A 24,563-nucleotide genomic window follows, 5' to 3' on the forward strand; every position below is an offset into this window, starting at 1 on the left:
TCTCCAAGTTCTCCAGCAGCCACAGCCCTTGAGCCAGGTCAGCTCTGGGGGAGAGAAGTTTGCTTCTCCTTCCTGTAACCTTGGGACTGATTTAATTAAGCATCTCCTGCAGCCACGATTCTGAGTCTGAAGCGCGTTCTCGCGGCAGCCCTTGGCCGTGCTGTTTTTCAGTGATCTGCAACGCAATAAGCTAAGATGAAACACCACTCTGAGCGTCTGCTGCCACCCTGAGAGCAGTTCCAACAGTGCATTTGTCTCTGAACGTTTAACCGCAGCGGGTAGCCAGGCGGGCCAAGGTTTCCTCTGGTAACAGCACCATCCTAGAAGTCGGAGGAGGGGATGGCTGAACTCCCTGGGCTCCTGCTGGGAGCAAATGGCCCTTTAAACCTTATTTTATAAATCACAAATTCTTTTTTTTCAAGATTAAAACCAAAAACAAGAAAACGATCACACATAGAGGTGGGAGGGCTGAGGAAAGTGAGGGGAAAAGGAGACAGGATGTCACAGGTACCTGTCCTCGGTCTGTTCCTCGTGACTTTTTGTTCCACTGTCAGGCGCCGGACGTACTCCGCAGTCTGACAATCCAGACCCCCCAGCCTGCCACCTAGGAACGAATGAAACCAAATTTCCCATAGGAAATGCCCTTTCCTAGTCTCTCAAAGGCTTCCGCCTCAAAATGAAATCTGACAAAAGAAACAAATTAGCTTAAATTGCAGCACTAAAATCTTTGGATTGCTCAGATAAAAATCTGCAGAGTTGTTGCGACGGAGCACAACCGTCTTCCGCAACCTGGGGAAAAACTCGAAGTCCTCCGTCCTTCAGCTGTCCTTGCCATCATGGTGCACCGTTTTCATCATCATCTGAAGATGATGAACTCAGGAAGGACACCAACCTGAGCGCCCACAGAGGCCAGGCAAGTCACACGCATGAATGAAGCTGGACCAGTGAGAAATTTTATACGATCGCTCCAGATTTTCAAACGTTAGCAACTCATTTGATTAAAAAATCCACCACTGTTCCTTTCATGTTGATTGAGCACTTTCTATCTTATAGGTCCATGCTGCTATTACCTTCAGTTCACCGACGGAGAAATGCGAGCCTCTCAGTGGCAGAACCAACCCCTGCCCACAGCTGAGGCCACATTTTATCCACGACACTAAACTGCCTAGGAGTTTATAGATAGAGAAACTGAGGCACACCGGGGCTAACTAATGTGACCAGGATCATCAAAGAGCAGGGCGATTTTTCAAAAATAAATCATCAAACTACAGAAACTGAGAGTAGAATGGAAAGGAGATGTGCTGGAAAAGAAAAGAGAAAGAAAGAAATATAAGAAAAAAAGATACACGTCACTGTGAGACCATAACAACCTCGTCCTGATGGTTGCCTAGACCAAGAGATAAAGATGTTTTATTGAAAAAATTACGAATTTTCAAGCATAAATAATGATGCTTCTATTATTATTCCTTTTTGTCGAAACGAAACGGTGGAAGAAACTCACAAGAATATCTGCAAGGTTCAAATTTAGTCGCCATTCTGTGATTTATGTAGGCAATACTGCCCTCTCATGGCCAGCTTCTTAAGAACATGATCCTGCGTTTAAAATCAAAACATTTTTAGGTTCCTTATTTTCCCAAAGTACTCTGAAGAATTTTGCATTCATTTAGCATCATATATGTGCATATAGTGTATTATTTACACAGCACAATACCCTCTGCACATTTTTATATCTAACCTGGGATTGGGCTTGTACCATTTTCACATGTGTTTTATAGGGCATTGGAGGAAATGAATGGGAAATAAATCATGGTGCTACTGGGCTCCGGAACTTTCAGAATTCAGTTCCACGGGGAAGAAATGTTTTTCTCATGACAGAAAACTCAGAAGAGCTCCAGACCAGAAAACGTTTGAGTGTCTGTCATCTGAATACCATCTGACAGAAATGACTCTCCCCTTCCACTCTAGGGAGAAAGGTTTGTCATATTTGAAGGAAACAACAGACCAGTATAAAAACACTTTTAGGTAAAAACAACCGCTTGTGGTTGTGAATACAAAATCCCCTTCTAGTTTCCTACAGGGACAGGTCACCTGTAATCACAGAAGAATCGCAGACCAGGAGCCAACTGTTGCGTGTGAGGGAAGACGATGCAAGGCCATTTCCTTAGAATGAGTGACAGCTCTCAGAACACTAACCAGAAGCCTGTTGCCTCCAAGCCTGTGCCACGAGTCTCTGTCCCACCAGGGAGCCAGGATGTGGATGGCGGGTAGACAGCTGCCCTGAGGAGAAGAGGTGCCTTTCACAGAAACAAGGTTGGGGAGCATTTTGTAAAGAGGGAGAAATCAAGGTCCTTCTTGAAGAATATTTGCAAGCGAAAGAAAAATTTTCACCCACCAGATCAATTGTTATTCTTGGTGGAACTCTAAATCTCAAAATACTTGGAAGCCAAGCATGCCAAGAGTAGACTGAAGCCAGCAAGGCAGACTTCGCTTGCTAATATACTAGTGTGGCCTGCACTGTGTGTTTTTTTAATCAAAACATTTTACATAAAAATCCAATTTTTGGTTTTTAAGTAAAACCAGAAGACCTGGCACCACTGCACCTAATTTTCCACTAAAGCTGAGAAGCGGCTGCACCCTTTAGCTAGAGCATGCCCACTGTGGTTTACCACAGTCCCCACCACTCCTTAACACACACCCAGCCCATTTTACTGATGTACAATACTTGTCTGTGCCTTGTAGGCCTCTCAGTGATGTGCTTTTTTGCTCTAGCTCAGAGAATTAGGATGCACATATTTATTCTTTAGCAGCCATAGAGCTCAGCAAATTTAAATAGCACTCCAGCTTGAAGGAGGGGAGAGCACAGTTTATGAGCACTAATTCTGATTTATCTCCTTTCATTTGGCTTATACTTTTCCTCCATTGTCTCCCTTCATCGTTACAACTACCCGTAAGGGGTTTAGGCATTATTTGAGTTAAAAGTTATCTCAAAAGCACCTACACTTTGGTAGAAAGTTTTTATATAAATCTATATTTAAAATAATTAAAACAGACTAATGGAAAGCACATTGAATTAGGAAGCAGAAAACCCGGGATATTATTCAAACCTTTTCCACTGATAAACTCTGTGGCTTTAAGTAATCCACTTAAACCCTCTTTACCTTTTAATACTCCATAAATAAGGGATAATAATACTTGTTCCTCTACCTCACCGGGATATTGTAACAATAACCATAAATCAGAAAACATCTGAGTCCACAGAAGAAATGTGTCCTATAAAGACCAAGACCGCATTACCATGATGCAGCATTAGATACAAAGTAAATATTAAAGTGTTATCCAAAGCGGACTTCAGGAAAAAGGAAGCTGTTGCTACACGATCATATCTTTGGAGAATATACATCAAAATGTTAATAGTAGTTATATCTAGGTAGTGGGATTTGGAGTGATTTTTCTACCTTTGGCTTGTACTTATTTTTCACTTTCTCTATAATGAACATGTGTTAGCTGTGTAATAAAAAATATAAGAAATAATAATGAAGGTTGGGAGAAAAAATAAAACTCCTTACATTTTCAATTTTAATGGACTTGAATAATCATTGATTTCTACTGCAACCATTTCTAAAATTTCTCTTTTTACAGTTAATGTATGTCTTATGTTAGGAACCTAAACATTAGAAAACTTCTGGGAAATATCCTGGAATATGTTACTGGCTGGCAAGCACACTGGGCCAAAGTGAAGGCCAATTCACTGTTGGTGCCGTCTCCTTCCTGGTCTCTGTCTGACCAGAATCCATCAGGCAGACTGACTCAAGCGCTGCGGGGGTGGGAGCTCTGATTCCAACTTTGATTACAGACAAGGCATGTGCCAACTTCTCTGCCTGTGCTTCCATATCAGCAATGGGGGTCTCTAATTCTTAACATTCTCTAGTAGTTTTGCCCTTTGGGGAGAAACGGTCACTATACTGCCGGACTGAAGATGACTGTAAACCAGCGGTTCTTAACTGAGGGTGATATTGCCCCCTGGGGACCTCCAGCCGTGTCTGGACACGTTGTTGGTTGTCACGCTAGAAGATGGGTGCTACTGGCGTCCAGTGGGTAGAGGCAGGGACGCCGCGAAACATCCGTGCGCAGGATGGCCCACAACGGAGCGTCAGTGGCGCTGGATTGAAAAGCCTTGCTTAAATGAAAAACGCTGAGTTCGCACACACGTGTCGTGAGGATCGCTTACTATCAAGTGAGATTATTTCTTAAAATCCCTTACATTCGAACTCCGTGAAAGGTGACACCATGGAAGAAAAATCAGAGAAAGAGTTGTGAAGAGCTCAATTTGTCTCTGTTTACATTCCTTTCTACCAGGAAGATGAGAGAGAACGAGCTAAATGCTGTGCTGGATTGAAATGAAACCCACACCCAAAACATCAAATATGCTGACAAGACATCACTCCCTTGAAATTCAGACAGAAAAATGCTCTCAACAAGAAATGTGGAAGCTTAGAGTTGTGTAAATAAAAAGGGAATTTAAAAAACACTTATTCTTAAAAACAGTATCCTTAACAAAGGAAAAGCAACTCTACACTAGAATCTAAGAACACTCAGGTTGAAGCAGAACAAAAGCGAGAAGATATATTTAGACACAAATGCTGCAATTGTTTTCCTTGGAAAATCACTTTCCAGAAATTTCTCTAATTAAGCAAATAAAGGGGTTTTAAATGGATTCTCAGATGCATTTATTAGTGTGGATTACTCTTCCTTTTTTGTTTGCAAACAGTATAAGACAAAATGGAGCTTCATCAGTCAAGAAATTATTCAGGATCAAAATTAGCAAGTTATTTTTGGGGGTGAAAATTTTTACTCATTTCTAAAACTCCTGTCACCACTCTATCTAGAGATAAGCTATGAAATAAAAACCGAAAAAAGGGAGAGGGGAGACTCATGGAGGCTTTGGCTTTATTGTCTTTGAGCCAAATTCTTGATATTCGTTATTAATATGTTATGTTCATGATAGTCATCATAATCAAAATTCATTTCCCTGATTATTCTCCTTTTGACCCATAGGTCACAGAGCACCCTATTTATACTCTTGTTCAGGAGGAAACTGAAGGAGGGGAAGAACACAAAACAGCCTCATTGCTCCATTGACTAGCAAGCGGAGTTGGGCCTCCAAACCCCTGCCCTCACTCTGGATTTGGTGCAACAGAGAAAGGGAGCTGGACATCCAGGAGTCGTCCGGGCAGATGCTGGCCAAGTATGTAGTGCTGGCTCTCGTGTGGCTTAGATACCAGATACCAAGAGAAAAAAAGCAGATAGGAGGACTAATGAAAGCATGATAAAATCCATTTCAAACCACTGCAGCCTAGGGTCAAGAGTCCTGGGACGAGTCCAAAAAGGGACATGTGTGACACTGAAATCAACACCTCTTCTGGCAGGTCCCTTTGCTTTACTCTGATTGGCAGCCAGCTCAAGAGCCCATCACACTGGCTCATGGCAGTCGGCCCGCACGGCTGCTTCTCCCAGCCTCTGAAGCCATCTTAGCTGCTCCCTTTGTCCCCTCTGGCCCAGTGAAAGACGTCAAAGCAGACGCAGGCAAAATATGTGGGGGTGGGGGATGACCACGGAAGCTCTCGTGAAAACATGCAGGGGAGAAAAACCGGACTTCCACACTGGTCCTGTTTTACTTCTAAACAAACAATTGGAAATACCATAGAACAGTAGCTAACTTTCACTGAGTGTTACTACATGCCAAGTTCTTTCTAAATACTGTGCATATATTAACTCACTTGATCTCCACATCAGCCCTCTGTAGTTTGTACCACCATCACCCCTCTTTACAGGTAGGGAAACAGGCACATACCCCTGGTTACACAGCTAGTAAATGACAGATCAGGAAGAGGAACCAGGTGGTCTGATTTCTGAGCCCTCATGTGCTCCTCACCGTCTTACGTAGCCTCTCACCTACTGGACACCTCTATGGGACGGCTATCACTACATCCTGTGTTTTATAGAGCCGCTGAGAAGCAGAAAGGCTGTGTGACCATCCCACAAACCACGATGCAAGGAGAATCCATGTGTCAATGCCCCTATTATGTTTTTCTGCACCTCTTGTCACATTTAACCAAAGAATTTGATGAAAACACCCCTGGAACCAAGTCCAGTTCAACAGGTACATTAATATTATGAATAAATAGAAACAAAACACAAAGGAAGATAATATACCTTTATGTCATTTGGGTTGTTCTCTAATTATTTTATGTACATAAATGTCTGAAATGACAACTATAAACCCCTCAAGGGCAGGAGCATATATTTCATTTGTAAATATCCTATTGTACTGACATGAAGTATACTTGAAAATTACTGGTAAGATGAGGCAATCAATCTACCTATCAACCAACTACACGTTTGTTGAATGTCTACCATTAGGTGCAGCAGGAGGTGAAAGATAATAGGTGAAATAGATTGATTCTCACTTCCATTTAATGCAAATGGGATAAACTAAATATGTACTTTTAAGATCAAGAATAAAAGCATTCTCCCCTTCTTCCTTATCAAGAGAACTCAATTCTATTTGGGGTGGCAAAGTACCCCGTTACAAATCCTCCCCTCTGCCGGCTTCCCTATGGTCAGAAGTGGCCATGGAAATCAGTGCTGGCTGATTGCAAATGGAGGCAAAACGCACAGGGTGGAGCTTCCGTGGTGCCGTCTCCAAGGCTGCCCTTTATCTTGCCTGGAACATAAACACAATGCCTGGTGGTGGAGCCAAGATGACCACGGAGCAGCAGGAAGGAGCCCAGGTCCTTGGTGACTTCCTCAGGCACCAGCACCTTCCCCCACTGCCCCACCCAGACTCCTCATCACGGGAGGAATACGTCGCCATCCCTGTCTAAGCCAAAGAAGCCAGGCCTCTCTTCCACGCCGCTGAACACAATCCTGACTGAGGGCGACTGCCCCCTGGGTCTGTCCTCTCTCTCCCCGACTGGTTTTGAAGAGTACGTGTCTTCTATTCTGCCTATATGGCGACAGGCCAAGATATGAGAAAAAGGGAAAGAAAAACCAGAAGAGATACAATAAAGCATTACTAATTGCACATTATGTAACTTTTACAGGTTTGATTATTTTTGGAAATTATTTGGAAGGAAAGTAGTAGATTTGTTATAATATTTTTTTCCTGCAGTGTCCCCCATCTGTTTATTTTTTTATACATTTTGACGAAATCACTTTTCGTGTTATTTTCCACTTAGTTTCTTTAATATATGGCTATTGAATGATCTCCCACTAGACTTTTCCAGTCAATTTTAACTACTATTTCTTGCTCCAAAACTAAACTGGACCATGACATCTAGGATCTTCTAGACCATAATGCATTTAAAAACATTATGTAGTTTCTTCTTAGAGTTGCAATATTTATCATCACTGAATCATAATTGTTCCACTAAAAAGTCTTCAAATAACTTTAAGGAGTTCATTAAAATGAGTGCTCAAAAAGTATTGCTAAAGAAATCAACATGTTCTTTCAGATGTTTAAACAGTACCCTCGTCATCACGCAGCATTAGACTCATATAACAGGAGCAAAAATAGGTAAGTCAAGATCAATATTTTTTAAAACTTTATGTATTTTTTTAACTTCACAGAAGTTAAAAAAGTTTAGAAGGTTAAAGAAGATTTTTTTAAAAAACCTTACAAATTTTTTGGTTGTTTTAAGGTTGTTTTGATATGTCCATATATCATCTGCTAAAATCTACATTCACAGTTACTCACATATCTCAAGTAAAAACACCACCTCACTTTGTTTAGCTGCCTCATTATTCAGAGAAAAGTTGGTTTGGGATTAGGAGTTATCAGAATGACTGCTTTATTTACCGAAACACCAATACTCTTCACTTTTTAGTGTGTGGGCTCAACTTGTAACTTGGTCATACGAAAAAATATTCCAAAATAAATTTACTAAATGAAGAACCAAACTCAGAAAAACTTGCCTGGCATTTATTCAAGTTATAGAAACTCATAAATAACTAAGAGATGAAGTTTGGGGCTGATGAATTGCTGCATAGCATGGGAAATTTGTTTTCTAGGACAGTCTCTGCCTTTCAGATGCCTCGATTACATGCATCTCTTAAATACAAATGACTGCACCAGCCGGGTGGCTCCAAAACCTCTGTCTCCTCTCCAGGGTCATTATTTGGGATTCCTTTCTCCTTCTGTCTCTCCTCCCCCTTCTCCTCTCCAACTACAACCCTTGTGCTACTGCAGGACAAATCTCTAGGGGCAGCAGAGAGGGAACAAAGGACACGTGAGGGAGGAAGAAAGTGAAGCTTTATCACCCATTTCTTCTGTCCCTTATAACTTCTCACATCGCCTGCTTGGGGGTGGCAGGTGGGGGACCCTCCTTTCACAGCACACAAGGTCCTTCATGATCTGGCTCCCGAGTATGTTTTCTAATGTCATTGCCTAAAATTCCTGGGGAAAGCCCTGCCCAGCTCAGCTGAGCATCCGTCCAGTGTGGGTGAGGCTGCTGCCAGGCTCCAGGCTGTGCGTTCTTCCCATGCACATTCCCCATTTAACATCTTCCTCTCTACACAGTGAGCAACTGGCGAGCAGAAAAAGTCTTTCCTCTGTATTTTCAGGGCCTAGCAGCCTTGCACAGGGACTGGTTCAAAAAAACCGATGGTGCTCAAAAAGTACTTGTTGTAGCACAAATGAATGGCCACAGGACTTTTCCAGTTGCCACATCCCAGAGCCCCTGCCCTGGCCCTCACCGGGTGTGCCCCACCAAAACTTAGTCCTCCATGGTAAAGAAGGAAGATGAAGTTAATTGAGCTGCTTTGCTGAAATGGAAATGAAACTACTTAAGGTCCTTTTGCTAGCCTGAGACCCAGAGTTATCAACTCTGTGTACCTATGCCGCTAAATGGAGAAAAGGAGGTGGCAGGGGTCACTGGAGAGGCCCAGACTGTCATTCAATGGCTGGGCTTTTTAAAAGGACAAAGGCGAAGATATGGCTCTAGATAATAAGAGCTAACATTCAGTCAGCCTTTGTTCTGTCCAGATACTCTTGTAAATACAGTACAGCTGTTGTAACCTTGACTTCTTGAATAGTTCTATGAGGTCTTGATGCTCTCCTTGAGTCAGAAGGCAGAACACTTTCTCTTATGCGTTAATATCCACTCAACAGAATGTTACCAGGCATTAAAAAAAAGTAAGTGTGTATATGTGGAATCTAAAAAAACCAAACTCATAGATATAGAGAACAGAGAGGTGATTGCTAGAGGCAGGAGGTGCCGGGTAGGTGAAATGGATGAAGGGGGTCGAAAGGTACAAACTTTCATAAGTCCCAGGGATGTAACGTACAGCATGGTGACTATAGTTAATAATACTGTATTGTATATTTGAAAGTTGCTAAGAGAGTAGATCTTAAAGCTTCTCATCACAAGAAAAAAGACTAACTATGGGAGGTGATGGATGTTAACTAGACTTATCGTGGTGATCGTTTTGCAATATATACAAATATTGAATCATTATATTGTACACCTTAAACTAACACAATGTTGTATGTCAATTACATCTCAATAAACCTGGGGAAAAAATAGAGCTGCTTCCAAAAGAAGAAAAACATGAAGTGTGTAGACTAGGTAGCAGCATAGGAAATGTGTATGTAATTAGTGAGAATAGTAAGATGGAGAGCATAGGCCCCGATAATCTACAGCCACACAAACATATCAGTGTAATAGGGACTGAAAAGGAACGTCCACGGATGAGAGCACTTGGGCTAGAATGATGAGTAGTGTCTTTTTTTATGTTGTTATTATTGTTAAAAGCTTGTAACAGAGAGAAACTCCAGTCAGAGACAACCACCATGGGAGTAAAGGAGGAAGTAAAAGAGGTCTGGGGGGAAGTCACGGCGGGATGACTCTAACGCTGACCGAGGATCAGGAGTTGTTCCAACTCAGAGATCTGGGCTGGCAGGTTTGGCCCCCCATAATCCTGGCCCCCAATACCCAGACCACTGGCCCACAGGAACACAGACCCCAGACTGTCCTGCTAGACAGGGATCCTACCCCACCAACCTTGACTGGCTTCGAAATGTGAGAATCCCCCCTCCCAAAACCTGGCTGGAAAAGGAGGCAGAGGGAGGGCCAGGCCAAGGCTGCCAGGGAGAGGATCTGTTCCTGGGTCTCTAAGTCCCAGGGAACTACTTCTCAACCCTGCGGATCTCGTTCCGTGGTCACGCAGGTTGTGAAGTTGATAGGTTTCTGAGGGCTGGGCAGAACCTAATCTAGGCCTTTCGGCAATGCGCTTAACTGTTTCTATGGGAAAACCCATGGTAAACACCAAAGAACCCGTTACCAACGAGCCTCTGGAACCCAGCTGCTCCTAAGTGGACCCTGTCTGCACAGTCAGCATGAGTGAAGGAGACAGGCGTCACTGTCCACAGGCTTTTTGCAGAGAGCTTAAACTTTTTATTGTCATGGCCTTGTTTTCTTGCTATATTCTCTTTCCTGGCAAAATAAATGCTTAAATAGGACTTAACTAGTTTTTTTTTAATTCAGATTTTAAAAATAGATAAACATTACAGATATAGTTAAAGCCTCCCAAAACTCCTCCCCGATTTTGTTACCTGTCCTCCTTCTGCAGGGGCAGCCCCCGCCCTGACTTTCCCTGCGTGGTTGTGTACTCTCACTACATGTGGATGTGTCCATCAGCAGTGGACACTTTTGTTGGGCATACTTTCAAACTTTGCATAAATACCTACTTGCATCTCTTTTACTCAGTTTTTGGTCAGCATTGCTTTTGAGGTTTGTTCATATTAACATGGCTCTAGTGAATTCATTTTTAATTGTAGCATTCTATTACGTGTAACTGTCACATTACTTTATTATGGTATTCTATTACTGTTACTATTCATTTTGGTATTTAATTGTAGTGTTCTATTCTGTAGAGATATCATAATTTGTTTCTTAATTCTCCTGAAGAGTGGAATAGCTGGGTGGTAGAGTATGAACATTTTTAACTTTAAAGAGAAGTTTGGTGATATCTGATAAGGCGGTTGAACCCATTTACACCCTACTAGCGGAGGCTGAGAGCTCCTGATGTCTCTCATCCTTAGAAACACTCGATGTCAGACTCTTTAGTGTTTGCCCATGTGATGGAGCTGACATGTAATCTCACTTTTAGCAAGATCTTTATTCACAGATTGAAAAAGGTATTTTTTTCCAAAATGACTTGAGAGGTCACTGGTTCTCAAAGTGTGGTCTGGTCTGGAGACCCCTGGAATACTCCTGAGCTGCCTTCAGGCAGCCATTGAGGTTACAGCTATTTCATTATGGCACCGAGACATCATCTGCCTTTTAACTCTTGCTCCTGCACAAGTGTGCATGGAGTTATCCAGAGGCTGCCTGACGCGTGACGCCACAAGAGACAGCACGATCAGCCAGCTGTCTCCTAGCAAGCCAGACAGTAAAGAGATCTGCAAAAATGTAAACAATACCACTCTTCTAGTGACTTTTGTCTTGGAAAATGTGATTATTTATCATTCGAAAAAATATGCTAACATATAATGGGTATTTATTGTTCTTGTGTGAATTAATAACTATTTTCCCATATTTCCCATATTTCCATTTCTAATGTGGTAAATATCACTAGATATAATATATACACAAACCCAAGCTCTTCGGGGTCTTCTATAATATTTAAGATTGTAAAGGGGCCCTCCTGAGACCAAAAAGTTTGAAAGTCACTGGGATGGGGCACACCCTGTTGTCACTGCCCACTGAAATCGACAACAGCCGACTTGAGATGGTGCTCCCTCCACGGGCCTGCATGCTCAGTGCCCAGGGGCCACCTCTCCTTCAGCCCTCAGGACCCTCCTGGAAAGCAGCTTCTGGGATCGGCCCCACTTGAGGGAGAGAGAGCTGAAGCTGGGGGCAGTTGGCCAGTGTGCCTGAGGTCAGGCAGCGGGATTGAAGTCCAGCCTAGCTGCCTCCAGAGGACCCCCTGCCTTCACCATCACAGCCACTGATCTCCCTCTCTACCCGCACAGCTTTCTTCTCTTAGTCATTCTCTGAGTCAGCCACCTGGAAACTATCTACTCATCTTTGAATCACCCTCTCCTCTTTACTTGAAATGATCTGAATTCCCTTCCCAAGGAGCAGAGGGGCCAGGGCTCTGAGGCTGGCTTCCTGGAGGTGGAGGTGCAGTAAGCGTGTCCAAGCCCCAGGCTTCCGGTCAGCAGAGCCAGGAGCCAAGGGAGGTGCACAGGCTGGAGACCTGGAAACAGACCCTCCAAAAGAGCAGCACTAAGAAGGACAATATTTGCTAGACAGGTTCTGGAAGGAAGGATTGCCGAGGCCCTGGAATAGAAGGGTAGATCCTTTTCCTCTGGATTTCTCTGCCTCAGGCCCATAGGTGCGGAGCAAGTGTTAAAATCAGGCACCTGCCTATTAATCATATCCATCTCTTAACATTGTTCCCACTCACTGACCTTCTCCACTCAGCAAATACAATGGTGTGGTAAGTGGGTTGTGACAGGGTAACAGTAACAGCTAACATTTACTGGTGTGAAGGGACACAGGTGCCTAGAAACAGGGCCTGGAGAGGTCAATGAGAGCCAGCCCATGAAGGACCTCATAACCTGAGAGTTTGGATTTTTACACGGAAAGTTTAATCAAGGAGTGACATGTGCTGATTTGCTCTTTACAAAGATCCTCTGGCTGCAGAGTGGAGAACAGATTGCAGGCGAGCAGGTAGGAGGCAGGAAACAATGGGGCCTGGGATTAGCACAGGACTAGTAGGAACAGATGAAATCAGTGACATAGAGGCGGGAGGCAAGGATGCGAATGGTTTCTAGAGGGCCTCCAATTATCGCCATGGCCTCCCCCCAGGATTTCCTTCCAATCAACCCTGAGCATCACCACCAGATTAACCTTCCTTAAATGCCACTTGTCATGTTGAGGAGAACTAGACAGCCTGCTGATTAGGCACATTGGCTCTTGAGCTGAACAGCCTGGGTTCAAATCCTTCCTCAGCCAGTGTACTGTGCCCAGTTTCCTCATCTAAAAAATGGGTTGCTACTGAGAATAGTGTTTGCGTCACAGGGATGCTGGGAGTCAATGTATGTGAGAGCACTTATTACCTGTGTACGGTAATCCCGCAATAAAAAAAATCAGTCCCTATCATGGCATTCCTCTACTCAGAAACCTTCAGTAGAAAACCATCTATTTCCATTTGCCAGAATTCCAAGGCCTGCCTCTCCAGCTCCCTCATAATGGGGCCCCTCCCTTACGGCCTCATGGAGCCCCGTCTCCTGCATGCGTCACATGATCTCAAAAGACAAGCACCTTGTGCCTGGTCCTGCTGTCCCCTCACTTCAGATGCCTGTCTTTTCCCCGTCGACCCTCCCCAATCCTTCTGTCCCTTACATGCTCATCACCACTTCTAGAAAAACGACTCCAAATGCGGGGACTGGTGACCAGACCTGTATAATCACTCTCCCCCATGCAGGACAGCATGCCGTTCCTACCGGAGGCTACCATTCCAAACCACTCACAAGGCCACTCACGCTCCACCTGGCCCTGCTATCTAAACACTAAGCATAAAGCCCAGAGCATAAGCTTGTCTTTCCTGTGCTTCCTGGAGCTCTGTGGAGGCCCCAGACACCCATAAATAAAAAATAACTTTGGTACGAGTTAAGTTTTCATCAGGACTATCGGCTATGAAATATTTAAAGGCTCTTTTGGGTTGGTAGGCTAAACCAATGTTGTGTGTTATAAAAAAATGGGACCAAAAATATTTGAACTAATTGACCAAAATACATTTTAGAGTAAGCAAAGTTTTACCCTAAGCAGGACTTCATAAAGTGCATGTGTCCTTCTGCGCTTCACATCCTTTTGTTTCCACAGCTTTACTGAGGTATGATCAACAAACAATAGACTTCACAGGGCCGGCCCTGTGGCCTAGTGGTTAAGTTCGATGTGCTCCACTTCAGTGACCTGGGTTTGGTTCCCAGGCACAGACCTACACCATTCGTCAGTGGCCATGCTGTGGCGGCAACCCACATACAGAACAGAGGAGGACTGGCACAGTTGTTAGCTCAGGGTGAATCTTCCTCAGCAAAAAAATAATAATAATAATAATAGACCTCACAGTGTTAAAGGGCGCAATTTGATAAATCTCATGTTCTCTTAACCACAAAGCTTTATAACAACCAGCATTTTTATTAGACTACTTAAGATTGTCATACAGTTTCAAACACGATCGTGTAATGATAAAATCCAAGTTTGCCTACAGTGAGGCAAATTTCTAGTAACCTGTAAGTTACTAGAAATTCCCCTTGGTTGGGAAAATGTGTTCTAGAATTTGAAATTCAGAAACCAAAAGGATTTCTTTTTCAAAGAAAAATGATAGCTTTGCATTTTAAACCACATATTACAGGCACTTGATTTGCTTTTGGCTAGAAATAAAAGATTTTCTCTAAATTGTGCCCCTCATTAACTATCGTCTCTCTATATCTTGCACTCAGATCAGTTCTCAGAGGAGAACTCAGAGAGGTTCAGAGTGAGAGAGTTCATCAAAGTGGCACCAAGCACCAGACCCCTGCAAATGCTTACTTTTGATTGATTCATTTATTCAACCAACATTTCCCGAGCCCCTGCTTTCTACTGGGCTGGGCAGTCCTGTCCCATCAGCAGCTTACAAACTGTTTTGAGATATAAGACACAAGTTGTCAGCCCCTGTGGGGATCCAGCAGGAGGTGCATCCATGGACCGGAGGAAGCCAGCTGCTGGAAGCTGAGGGGGGGACAATGTACGACATACACGTTCCCCTACTCTGCCGTGACGGCCAGTCTATGTGGTTTGGTTTCTGTCTCAGATTCCTGGATTCTTAACTTCTCAGTATTTTCTCCCTGACAATATTCTCTCTGGAACTGAAACATTTCCCTGAATTCTAGCCTGCTTAGATGAGCCCCAACTGTCGATGCCTTTCCCAAGAACTGGCTCTTATTTCCTGAGCCCACAGCTGCTGGAAATGTCCAGTTGTGAATGGACTCGTCAATCAAACTTGCCTGACCATTAAGAGTCACCTTGGGCACTTGTCAAAATTACAGATTCCTGGGACCCAACTCCAGTCTCTTTGAATCAGAAACTCTGGGGGAAGGGAGGCTTCAGACGAGGAAACTCAGGCTCAGAGAGAAGAAATTACAGGCTCAAATCACACATGTGAGCACAGAGCCAGGAGTAAAACCCAGATCTTCAATCCCACCCTCCTCCATGTCATAATTAGACATATGAGAGGGTATGGGGCCATATTTACTTCAGCCCCACCCCCTTTCCTCAAGCACAGCCTCCTTATTCCATTTCCTGGAGTCATACACTTCCTCAGTCTCTTCAAGAATGTAATCTTGGGTCACAAACCCAAATGCGCATGACAGACAGAAGGGCCAGGAAATGACTGAAGCAGGCAGGGTGGCAGTGCATATGCAGCATCTGTGGAAGTCTAGGACTCTGGAAAACGAGTCCTTCCATGTCCAAGCAAGCAACTGCTCCTCAGCTCCCACCAGCTGTTTCCCAATGAGAACGTGGGCCCAGCTTTGCTGAAAGATCTAGATTTTCAGGTGAAATCTCAAAATGTCACTCCCATGGTTATATTATACTATGTAACAGTCCATCTTAGAGACTCGAGAGAGAAAATCTGTGGCTGACCTTGAAGAAGCAAGTTGCTATGACGTGAACTGCCCTGGAGAGGGCCACATGGGAGGTGGCCTTGCGGTGGCCTCTAGAAGCTGAGAGCCTCAGTCCTATAACAAGGAACTAAATTTTGCCAACACCATGTGAGCTTGGAAGAAGATCCTAAGTTCCGGAAAGGAATGCAGCCCCGCCAGCATTTGATTGCAGCTTCGTCAGTCTGAGCAGAGGACCCAGCTGAGCTGTGCCCAGACCCCTGACCTACAGAAACTGTAAGATAATAAATGTGTGCAGTTTTAAGCTGCTAAGGTTGTGGTAACTTGTCACACAGTAATAGAAAACCAATACACCCTCCTAGGCCTGCCCTTCTCAGATAGTGCTTCGAACTCCCGAGGTTCCCTCTCTCCATCTGCCATCAACATTTCCATCCCTAACTGCCCTGATCTCAGCTGGCTGTCAAGAGACAAACTAATTTGACAAACTGATTTACCATTTATGATGTACCTTCCCCTGCTAGGGATTCTTTGCATTTTTTAAGAGAGGGCTTGGAGAGATATTGGCTAAATCAACGTGTGATTGATTCAGAGAATGACAGAATTTCAGAAAGTCATGCAGGAAAGTAGAAGTAATTTGATGACTGGGGATTATCCCAGAGGCCTGAAGCCATACCACGGTATTCACCTAGGAAAAAGTTCAGCCCAGCCAAAAACACTCTAAACAGTGGGACAAGGAGCCAGGAAACACACTGCCACTTACTAGGAAGACTTATTGGCGAAAGCTTCCATTTTCTTCTCTGTGAAATAGAGGGGAGATCTCCCTGCCCACCTCAAGGACTGCTGTGAAGATCACGCCAGTTTGCGTATGTGCGTGAGGTAACAGAAGATATACATTGGTCTCCACCCACCCCCCCAACCCCCCATTGCTGGCACAGGGCTCCTGAAACCCTTGTAATTTCCTGGGTGGTGGGAGAGTCTTTTGTTCTAATGAGGTGACTCTAGATGGCTCCTGGATTAGGGCTGGTCACTGGAAAGACCAAGCCATGATTAAAAGCTTGGAATTTTCAGCCCTTCCCCCTATTCTCTTGAGAAGGGAGAAGGGCTGGAAATGGAATTAATAATTGGTCAGGCCTATGTGATGAAGCCTCCAAAAATCCCAATAGTATAGAGTTCGGAGAGCTTCCAGGTGAGTGAACACATCCACATACCGGGAAGGTGATGCACCCCAACTCCAAAGGGACAGAAGCTCCTGCGCTCGGGACCCTTCCAGACCTTGCCCTGTGTGTCTCTTCATTTGGCTGTTCATCTGTATCCTTTATCACATCCTTTAATGAACTGGTAAATGTAAGTAACTCTTTCCCTGAGTTCTGTGAGCCACTCTAGCAATTAAACCCGAGGAGGGGGTCATGGGAACCCCTGATTTGTGGACAAGTTGGACAGAAGTTGTGGGTAAACTGGGGACCTCCTACTTGCAATTGGCAACTGAAGTGGGGGGATCTGACGCTCTCTGCAGGTAGAGAGTGTCAGAATTGAATTAAATTGTAGCACACCCAACTGGTGTCAGAGAATTGCTTGGTGGGGGAAAACCCCACACATTTGGTAACCAGAAGTGTCAGAGGTGTGGTGACTGATAGTCATGTGAGAGTAAAGGAGAAACAGAGGGAGGAAAAAACTGACTTTTTCTACTCGATGTGCACACACTCTGTAAGTAAAAAACATATTCACCAAAATAGATTGAAGTGACGAACAATCCAGATAATTTAAGCCAAAAAGACCCTGGCGCACACATTCTGCCCGCGGTCCTGCAGCTCCCACACTGCCCTCGCCCGGTCTGTTGCCAGGCTTTCCTCATCACCTCTCTGTTTCCGTCAGAGGCTGACATTCACTTCTCCAGCTTCCATGCCGCTGACAAAGGCCAGGGAGGCTCTGAGAAGACGCTCCTCTCACATCCCAGCCTGTGATTAAGCAGGGAGGAGGAGGCTTCCAGGAAGGTCACGTGGAGGTCTGGGGCATCCCCTGACACCAGACCAAACACAGCCCCTCAGGGTCCCCAGGCTCCAAATATGAAGCCACCCCTGTGAGGCCGAGAGCACTAAGTCCTTCAAACCCAAGCAATCAAGCCCCTGAGCATTCTAGAACTCTGTCACATTCAGCAGGCCTCCGCTGTGCCCAAATCCATATTTCAAACTGCAGGACCAAGCAACCACTTTCCTCTGACGTCTGTATGGCTCAGAGTGAAACCTACATTAGGCAAAGAGTTTTACTGGATTTAAATGGACAAGAAAAGGAGTCAAGAGGAAGAGAAGAGGTTGATTTATCCTCCTTATAGTCAAACATAAAAACCACGAGAAGAAATAACAGCTTCCCATTTTAAAGCCAGAGATTGAAGTCAAGGATCACATGATTGAAGGAGGAGGGAAAAACTCTCATTCCTCAACTAAACTAAACTATTAAATTCTAGAATTTAACAATAATAGTAATAATAACAATAATAATAGTGATACTAACACAGCCATAATGATACTAAGTTTACCGTGTGCCTGGCACGGTGCCAAACGCTTGCATGCATTCTCTCACTCAATCCTCCCAACAACCCTGAAAGAAAGGGACCACCGCTGTCCCTACTTAACAGATGAAGAAACCAAGGCTTAGTGAAGTGAAGTAATTTATACAAGGTCATGCAACTAGCAAATGATAGCGCTAGCTCTTGAAACCAGCTAAGTCTGCTCCAGAGCCCATGCTCTTAGCATGATGCCATCTTGCCCCTGAAAATGGATATGCACAATCGTGCCCCCACTCCCCAGAAAAGCCAAGGCTGCTGTCCACAAATCTGTCCCTGCTACAAGCTCATGGTACTCCGTCGTCCCCAACTTGTTTTTCCAAGATCCTCCTCAAACAGGCCTGAAGAAAGGATTCTCTCCATAGCTCCCTCACAATGACCCTCCTCTCTTCAGAGCAGAGATAATAAGCTCCACATAATAGATGCTAATATTCATTGGTACTTTTTCTTCTCTAGAAATAAAATATTAATAATATGCTCTAGTCCTGAAAGATTCCATGTGCTTTTAATATTTTCAGAAAGTGAGCACCCTCTTAATTGGAGACAATCTAGACACCTCAATTTCCCTTGCAGCTTGGTGCCTAACAAACAAATGGATACAAGTCTTCGGATCCAAGGAAGAAATTGTTGGCTTTGCCTGGACCAATTTCCCTGCATTGCCAGGACTGGACACAAAGGCACTACGATTTTATATTATTGAGGTGTATATATTATTTTGCAACACTAGATGGGATTTTGATTGTTTGGCGTCTTTTTCAAGAACTTAAAATTAGTAAGCAACAGAGAATCTGGAGCTGATAAGTTTATAGTAGCATTGAAGAAAGAAACATGGGTTAAAATGATCAGAGGTTTGCAACCTGAGATCAATATTCAGTGCATTTGGAGAACGTGAAGTGAAGGCAGAAATGGAGGGGAAGCAATAATTGGCACAATGGCAGCCTCTGTGTGGAAGAGAAGAGAATCATTACATGGGTGTATGGAAGCCAAAGAAGAGTCAAGGCTGTGGCGCTGCATCCTCAGAGCCGCTCTTCCGCAGAGCAGACCCAGTCCTCCGTGCCACAGCGTCCTGGAATGCAGTTTGGGGCACATCTAATTATAGAGATGGAAGGGAGGAAGGACTGGGGGATGAGGAAGAAAGAAGAAAAAAGAGGAAAAGCAAACATGAGGACTCTAAGTTAAAGCCAACATGGGCAAGTAAAATCTGTGTAACAACAACGAAAAGATTCTCAAGTTTTCAGAAATGAGACCTCATTAAATCTAGATATTAAAAATACAAAAACAAAAAATACTGGATAGTATATTGGTATCAGTACTTGACCTGTAGTTCAGAAAATAATAGCAATGTTTAAGGCCACAGGAAGTAGTGGAAGAGGTGTGACAGAGAACATTATTTTGGATGATATTTGTGCTATATAGGCAAACTAAGTAGCAGTTTTCCAATTTTTGGTTTTCATAATAATAGCTATTATTTTTGAGTTCCTTGTGTACCCATCTCTGCACTAAACACTAGTTGTAATACTCTATTTGACTTAGTCTTCCCAGCAAGTTTACCAGATAACTGTACTTACCCTCACTCATACATGAGAAAACTGAAGAGGAGAGAGGGTACATTGCTCAAAGACATACAGGCGGTAAGAGGCAGAGCTGCCCATCAGTGCCACCCTGTGTGACTAGACCCCCTCAAACCTGTTCAGTCCACAGCATCATCCTCACCACCACCAACACTTACTGAGCAGTTTACAGAGAATGCCATTTTTAATCCCCACCACAACCCCCTGAGGTGGCAACTATTGTTACTCCTACTTTACAGAAGGGGAAACTGAGGCTCAAAGAGGTTAAATAATGTCCAAGGTCACCTAGCTAGTAAGGTGGTGGAGTTGGGATATGAAATCAGACAAGCTGACTCCATATATTAAATCATTGCATGCTTCAATACTCCATACATTTCAGAAATATGACAGGCACTTTAAAACACTCCTGTACAAATAATATAGAACAGTATTTCAATAAATGTTAATAAATGGCTCGCTCTATTGTACTTTAACACGAGAATTAGCCTCAAAATCAGGTCAAATTCAGTTACAGGCGATTTAATGCAGAAACCTGTTGTGTTTTATTTTCACTTTCTCGTTTTGATGGAAATATGCTGTAATGAGTTAACTGTGATAAATCATATTAACAGTCTATTGGCATTAGAAATAAAAAAGAGCTGATGCTTAGTCTTACCATCTTTCTACAGCAACAGTGAATTAACAAATGAAAATAAATATCCTAAACAGAAAACAGTAAAGGTGGTGCCTGGAAACCCTTTCCTTCCGTAGCTTTGAGGTGTGTGTATATTTGTGGATGCACATAACCTGGGCTGTTAGGTCTTGGAAACTGATTGGGACTTTAGGTATTTTTGTCTGGCAGCAAACAGGAAGAATAATGAATTTTGAAGAGCTCAGCTTATCTCTCCTTTTTCCACTTTCTTCCTGCCCTTTAACTTGCACAATAAATTGGTTATGTTATAGGTATTTATCTAACAATTGAGAAGTACTCCAGAAAGAACATATTTTATAAAACATGAATCTGTCAGAATACAATAGGCTATGCTACATTAAAACATGAGCCAGTGGCTTAACTCAACAAAGTTTAATTTCTTGCTCACACAGAGTGCCAGGTCAATTGGGCAACTCCCCAGAGCATCTGTCCTCCATTTGGAGACTCAGTAATCCTGGCTGCTTCCCTCGAACGGCTTCACCATCTCAGCACATGGCTTGCAAGCTCACAGCAGCAGAGGAAGGAAGAGAGAGAGGGAGCTGAAAGATCACACACAGGCTCCTAAATGCTTTGGTTCAGAAACGGCACATGTCACTCTGCTTAGAGTTCAGTGGCCAGCATCAGACTCATGGGTGAGAGGGCCCGGAAATGTAGAGAAGCACACGCATCTCTAGTGGGTCCATACCTGCTTCCTTAATACTACTACTACTACTCCTGTTACCGCTACTACTCTTACTGCTGCTGCTCCTATTACTACTACTGTTACTACTGTTGCTACTATTAGTTGCTAATATTACTGCTACTATTGCTATTACTACTGCTATTACTGTTGTTGTTGCTGTTGCTACTACTACTACTACTACTATTGCTACTACTACTGATAGTAATAATACCATATACTTATCACTACCAAAGTTTGTTCTATTCATCTTTTTTCAAGGAGCTAACTTTTGGTTTTATTAATTAATTCAACTAAGGTTATTTTGCTTCATTAATTTTGTTTTTATCTTCAATCTGCTGTAAATTCATCTACTCTCTAGGATTTACTTTTGTTGTCCCTTTTGTATCTTCTTGAGCTGGGTACTTTATGCTTAATCTTTCTTATTTTCTTATCTTTCTTATCTGTAAATTTCCTTCCGAATGCCACTTTGGCTACTTTCTATGGTTTTGACACATAATACTTTCTTTGTGGTTTCATTCTGAACATTTTGCAGTTTTACTCTGACTCTCTCTTTATCCAAAATTACTTAGGAATATGCTTTGTTAACTTCTAAATGTAGAGATTTCGAGGGGCTCTCTTTGGTTGTAATTGATATCTGCATCTTGTTTATCATTGTATCGCACTCATCTTTGTGTGCACGGGGCCTGGCAGGGAGAAGGCACTAATAAATATGGATGACTACATGAATCAAAAGTTACCTGTGGAACTCTTGAGCATCACATAATGATACTAAAGGTCTGTATGACAGAAATAAAACCCTACTTCATCTTCTGACATGTCGATGGCTTAAGAGGTGACAACATTTACATTGCTTTTGTTGTATCTTCTCCCCACGTACAATGTTGAGCGCATGGTAAACACTTCATAAATACATCTTAAAGGTAATTTATGAATATGTGGATTAGTTTCCCATTGCCGCTGGAACAAATTACCACAAATTTAGTGGCTTAAAACAACACAAACATTATTTCAGAGTTGTGGAAGTCAGAAGCTTAAAACGGGTCTCACTGGGCTAATCGAGGTGTCAGCAGGGCTGTGTTCCTATCTGGAGGCTCTAGGAGAGAATCAATTTTCTTGCCTTCGCCACCTTCTAGAGGCTGCTGCATTCCTAAGCCTGTGACTCCTGTCCATCTTCAGAGCCACCCACGGCAGCTCTTTCTCACAATGCCATTTCTCTGTTTCTCACTTTTTTGCCTCTGACGTGCCCATTTAAAGAACCTTGTGATTATATTTGGCCCCCAGATAATCCAGGATAATCTTACTTTGAGACCAGTTGATGAGCAACTTTAATTCCACCTGTAACCTTAATTCCCCTTGCCATGTAACATAACATAATCACGGGTTCTGGGGATTAGGACATGTACATCTTCTGGGGACCATTATTTTGTCTACCACAACATGTAACACCAAAAAAAAAAAAGGAAGAAATGACAATGAATGGACAAAATGGAGTGCTAACATTAAAGGACAGGTGCATTAGATTACAAGATTCTGGAACAAAGCAAAAAACATTCTCTATTCAATGCTATTAGCTAATTTCAAGCGTGTATGCGTGGGCACGCACACACACAGTAATATCCTCGTTAGCTGATGCCACAGCTGGGATATAATTGTTTACTAATTAGACAAAGTAAACAAGAAATGCATGACGTTTGTTATTTATAGAATTTTTGTAGAAAAAGTTACCAAATTCCTTTCTTCCTGAAAAAGGGTTATTTTTTTGCCCCTTTCATTCTAGCTCACCTCCAATATTTCGGGAAAAGTTCTAGAAGGATGGATAAAAGTCTCAACATTTGCCTACCCCCCCTAGGCTGTCACTGTGCCAGGATGGCTAGTGACTGTCCAAGTGAGCTCACAGCTGGAGCACTGCTAACCTGGATCAGAGGAGAAGGCTGGTGGACATCGCCTCCTGGTGCAGAGACGTAGAGAACCCATTCCCTATGGCGACCCAACCAGTTTGCTAGAGGACATTTCTTGGCTAAAACTCCACAGAAAATGGTTGTTTAGAACCATGACTGAAGTTCCCCAGAGCTTTTAGAATCAACTTTAAACCTACTTATTGGGAAATCTCTCTAAAATGTGTTACACAAAAAGAATAATCATACGGAGTGAATCCTGCATGAAAGGATATAACAGCATGAAATAAATTATCCATCTCCTTGCCTTGTAAAGAGTACTTGGAATGCAACGTAAACAATTCTTCCTGGCTGTGAACCTCAGTTCTTTTATTGTTTTGTAGAGCAGATAGAACACCAACATTCTTTTGCATGTTTATGACATTTTGTGTGTGTATGTGAGGAAGATTAGCCCTGAGCTAACATCAGTTGCCAATCCTCTTTTTGCTGAGGAAGATTGGCCCTGAGCTAACATCTGTTGCCTATCCTCCTCTTTTTGCTGAGGAAGATTGGCCCTGATCTAACATCTGTTGCCAATGCTCCTCTTTTTGCTGAGGAAGATTGGCCATGGGCTAACATCGGTGCCCATCTTCCTCTATTTCATGTGGGATGCCGCCATAGCACGCCTTGATAAGCGGTGCGTAGGTCCACACCCGGGACCCAAACCTGCCATCCCAGGCTGCTGAAGTGGAGTGCTCGAACTTAACCACTATGCCACCGGCCAGCCCCCCATGACATTTTTTAAAAGGTATTTTGTTACTGTTGTTGTCGCTTTGGTTTTTTGCCTCCTCTGTTGCTGTCAGGGGTCACTTTTTGATTTTGAGTTTGCTGTGTGGCTTCTTTCAGCAGTTTCCTTGCCCTTCTCATTTGCTGTAGAAATAGTAACTAGGATACCAAGCTAGTTAGAATTGTAAGTAAAATGAGGTTAAAGAGGCTCCTAACAGAGCCCCTCTTACAGGGAGGTGTGTAAGATTTTAAGACAAACCAGAGTGACCCTGCACACCAGTCAGCCCATTCCATCTGGAATTTGTGACTGTCTGACTCCTATTTGTCTACTTAGAAGCTATTTTTATCTCTTTTCTATTTTTGTTCTGAATAGGTTAGTTGTGTTTTGGCAAGATGGATTATTGCTTTATTTTTCATTGGGCCAAAGTCTTGAAATGGGATAAATATTCCTCACTCTTAGGATCAGAAAAACAAATAGCCATATCCTCTTCAATGCATATGGCAACTTGAATATAAAACCAGGGCTGCAACCTGTGTGTCCATTAATAGGAGAATTGGCTAATTGTGGCTCATCTATATAATGGAATTCTCCACAGCCATGAACTGTGTAGAGCACATATACGTACACCAACTGGAAAATATGCTCATTGTCATGTTGTTTAGTTGTGGGGGGAGCACACTGATAGAAAAATGCTCCCCTCTTTGGTCCCCTAAGGGACCTTATTTCCT

The 24,563-nt window shown here is 43.2% G+C and overlaps 1 long non-coding RNA gene across 10 annotated transcripts in view; it reads right to left on the reverse strand.

Moving 5' to 3' along the window:
* The window catches only part of LOC147916365 (uncharacterized), a 106,876-nt gene that overhangs the window by 54,457 nt on the left and 27,856 nt on the right, over positions 1-24,563 (reverse strand). The window contains exon 3 of one of the 10 annotated variants that reach the window (XR_015553262.1): positions 512-604. The exons of the other annotated variants lie outside the window; for them this stretch is intronic. This is a non-coding gene — a long non-coding RNA (uncharacterized LOC147916365). The remainder of the gene's footprint in view (positions 1-511; positions 605-24,563) is intronic. 10 annotated transcript variants of the gene reach the window in all.

This window comes from Ceratotherium simum, chromosome 9 (genome assembly GCF_057802395.1).
Source record: "Ceratotherium simum simum isolate JZ-2026a chromosome 9, ASM5780239v1, whole genome shotgun sequence".
NCBI classification, from domain to species: domain Eukaryota; kingdom Metazoa; phylum Chordata; class Mammalia; order Perissodactyla; family Rhinocerotidae; genus Ceratotherium; species Ceratotherium simum.